Here is a 3,762-nt window from a genome sequence, read left to right on the forward strand (position 1 = left end):
AGTGCTCTATGGCAGCATTTTTTCAGCCTGCATCGGCAGCTCTGCTCTCTAGCCGTCCGTTTTCTCGGAGTGGGACTTCTTCCCCGCATCCTGACATCCTTAGGTCTCGATGCCAGGCTTCTGGCGCATCTGTCGTCTGGGTTTTGACAGTGCTGTCTTGTAACGGGCCGCTCCGTTTGACTCCTCTGGGTCTGCTGTGGAGCCTCCTGGCCTCGCGGTTGCGGCCCCGTAGGTCATCTTGCCCGACGGCGCCTCCCGTCCGGGGGTCATTCTTCTTGCTGAGAGTTTTCTCTCTCGTTGAATCACCTCGTTGGTGGCGTTCCACGTGGTGACGTTCTGCACACGGTGTGCTTGGCTTGGAGCTGCTCTGCCTGGGAGGGTGTGGAGTCAGGGGTAGGTGGAACAGCGATAAGAGTCTACGGGTGAAACGTTGATGTGCCTAGACCGTTTAGGCGAGGGTTGTACAGTCATCTTGGCTCGAGTAGCCATCAGCGGCCTGCGCGGACAGCCATGCCGATAGTGTTTCACGGAGACAATTGAAGCCGTGTGGCAGGGGTTGTTGAGGGGCAGTGAAGCGGATTTGAGTCTCTAAGGTGTTAAGACTTGCACGTGATGGGCTCCAAGTTTGGCCCTGGGTTTTTTTGGTTGGTGGGGTGTAGGGTTTAGGGTTACTCCGTGCGGGGCCCGGATGATAGAACACCAGTATGATGATCAAAGTCGCCCCTTTATTGAGCTTAGCTGATCATTCTTACACAATTCTCTAAGTTGTTTAGAAGCTTTGATTGGCTGCTGCACGCAAGCATGTGGTGTCCACGCGCACAAGCGTAAGCGGTGATTGGTTACATCGATACTGTCCACGCGTAGAAACATAAGATACAGTTAGTTATACTCGCTCTGTACACGTGCATACACACAGGATATAATTGGCTATGTTAGAGCATGCAAAACTTGTCTTAGTCCAACTGGTCGAGATAAGCCCCTGAATTGAGGTCGGTTGTGCCAAGTTCCCTTTATTGTGGAATGTGCACCTGTGTTTTTCTAATTGGGATCTTTCTTCTTCTATCTTCTTGTTTGTTCTGTTCAGAGCCTTCAAAGGTGTCTGGAACTCTCTCGCGACCATGAGCTACTTTCAGGGCCAGTAACTAAGTTCCATATAATTGAACCCTACAGTGGGCAGGGGGGTGTGTGTGTTGGGTTTTTTTGTTGTTTTTTTGTTTGTTTTTTGGTTGTGTGTTGTTTTTTGTTGTTGTTGTTTTTAAAATGACAGGCTGTAGCTGCATTCCAGATGGTCTTTGTAGATGGAATCAAGACCTTTGGAGTTGTGAAGCTCTTGCTCTGCATCCAGGTGACTCATTCAATATGTTTTGGGTTTTTTTTTTTCAGATGTGGAGGGACAGGATGTGTCCCACAGAGCGATGGGGGAAGGCAGCAGAGCACTGTAAGGAGTTGAGTCCGTGAGTGGACTCTGAAGGAAGATGCATCCGGTGGCTCTATGAGACTGCTTTGCTTTGCTGTGTTTTGCAGTTTTCTTGCATTGTATTGGTCTGTATTTGCCTTTGCCCTGTGGTGTTTTGTTGTGTATTTGTATCGACTGTCATGTGAGACTGTCTCGCATTGCCTGGCCCTGCATTGTGTTTTATATTGCAGTGCTCTGTACTTGTATGGATTGCCACCTGAGACTGCCTTGCCTTCTATGGTTCTGTATTGGTTTTGTATTGTTTTGGTCTGTACTTGTATTGACTGTCACGTGAGAGTCTCTTGCATTGGCCCTGTTCTGTTTTGTCTGGTATGGCAAGGCTCTGAGTTGTTTTGCCTTGACTGAGGTAAGAGTACTGCCTTGTATGGCATTACATTTGCATGTGAATTACATGGCTCTATGTTTGTGTGTGTCTTGTATGGCATTGTAGAGGCAGCGTAGAAGGTTTAATGACTTCGGGCTCTTTGCATGCAGAGTTGAGGGGATCGCAATTGGACTGTGAACTAGCATTGAGTAAGGCAGGAACTGGGCAATGGTGTTCATCTTGTTTATGCAGATGCTTTGTGGCAAGTCTCTAGAAATGGTCAAGGCCTTGAGGTCTAAGTAGCAGCGTGATGGGTCTTGGAGCGATCGGTAACTTTGGGACAGCTCTGTGTTTGTGATGCTCTGGTTTTTTCAAGTGTCATGGAGGACACTGGCTGTGAGGATGTGTTATTTTTGGAATAGGTGGGAAGCAGGGTAGGGGAGTGGTGGAGGACTTCTCTCTCGAGGATGAAGTGTCTGTTGACAAGCTTTGTGTGTTGTTTTTGCAGGTGATGACAGGGCACGAGAGGTGCTTGAAAGAACCTTGCGTTTAGGTGACATGGCGCTACGGAGGTTGGACTGTGACACGTGGCACTGTGAAAGCTAATTATCGGGTTGAAAATGCACGGATGGTGGAGATGATGGTGCGTGTTGAAATGTTGGTGTAACGGAAGGGCAGTTTGTGGGGAGGTTGGTTGGAAGGAGGTTGGGCTGGGGCCTGGGTTTTTGCAGGTAGGGTGCTTTTTTGAGGCCCCTGCTGCTGCAGACGGGGTGACGGCCTCTTGAGGCCTGTGGACGGTATGATGGATGAGTTGAGAGTGAGGGCTGGCGTGCATGTGATCTGAACGAGTGGTGTGTTGTGAATGTCTCTAACCTTGTAGGGTTCTGTGGTTAAGCCTTTTTGGTTTTTTTTTCCTTTCAGGTTGGATGTAGAGTTGAGATGTTTTTCAGGGAATTAGGAAAAAAAACCCAAACTTAGAATAAAAAACCCCAGCTGGGATATGGGTTGGTTTTTGGTGTGTCCTCCCCTGCCCCATTTATTTTTTCTTTTCCCTGGTCCCAGCTGCTCCATGAGGCAATGTTGATCGCCAATGTTTGGACTGGGGTCTGCCTCGGGCCTGGGTTTTCAAAGGCAGGGCGATTTTTTTGTTTGTTTTTTTTTTTTTTTTTTTTTTCCAAGGCTCCCGGGAACGGTGTTCCTGTGGAGCGCTCCCCTGGAACCTGGTAATTGCCAGTCAGCACAGAGAGATATGTTGTTTGGTGGATGGTCTTTGGAAGACAGTTGAGGATTTTGTGGGGGGAGTTGGACTAGATGGCCAGCATGGAGTAGGCCAGGGTTGTGAAGTGCGTGAGTGTAACTGTATTTGTCTGTGGTGGGTTTGTAAAATATTTGGTTGCTCTTTGTAGCTTGTGATGTAATGATATTTTTCAATTTCTGGTTTTGTGTCGAGGTGTGGAAGTGGACGGTCTGTCAAGATGATTGGAGGTCACTCGTTTGGTGCCCGGGAACAGGGATCATGGCGGTAATGTCACCTCAGGGAGTAAAACTTCTGGATGTGCAGCGATGTATGTAATGGGAGCGAGGAATGTGGAAAAGACCACTCCGTAGAGCATTGCAGGTACTAAAGAGTGGCATTTCTTCTTCAGGTAATGCTAAATTTTTGGAGTTTACATGTATTTGTAAAAATAGTGATTAAAAGAGGACTAAATCTAATAGTGTCAAATATTTGACGAGTGAGGCCATAAGTCTTTTCTATATATTGTAGAAAAAGTACATTGTAGAATTGGATTGAAATACTGACATAGCTGAATCTATGTGGAATGAGTAATGGACCAAATGAAGCACTGAAAATAAAATGTAAAAAAGACAGGTAATTATGTGTCCTTGTGGGAATTACAGTACTAATGGCAATCACAAAGGGAAGCGTAGAGGGAAGCATGGGCGTTTAGTGCCCATAGGTAAACTTAGCTGTTGAAGTAAG

At 47.1% G+C, this 3,762-nt stretch overlaps 1 long non-coding RNA gene across 1 annotated transcript; it reads left to right on the plus strand.

Annotated features, from left to right (window-relative positions):
- Positions 1 to 1,009: 1,009 nt before the first annotated feature.
- On the plus strand, positions 1,010 to 3,299 carry LOC126037395 (uncharacterized). Its single transcript, XR_007505684.1, has 3 exons — positions 1,010 to 1,345; positions 2,290 to 2,424; positions 3,232 to 3,299. It is a non-coding gene; the product is annotated as an uncharacterized LOC126037395 (long non-coding RNA).
- Positions 3,300 to 3,762: the final 463 nt, after the last annotated feature.

The sequence above is a fragment of the Accipiter gentilis genome, unplaced genomic scaffold (genome assembly GCF_929443795.1).
Source record: "Accipiter gentilis unplaced genomic scaffold, bAccGen1.1, whole genome shotgun sequence".
Taxonomy (NCBI): domain Eukaryota; kingdom Metazoa; phylum Chordata; class Aves; order Accipitriformes; family Accipitridae; genus Astur; species Astur gentilis.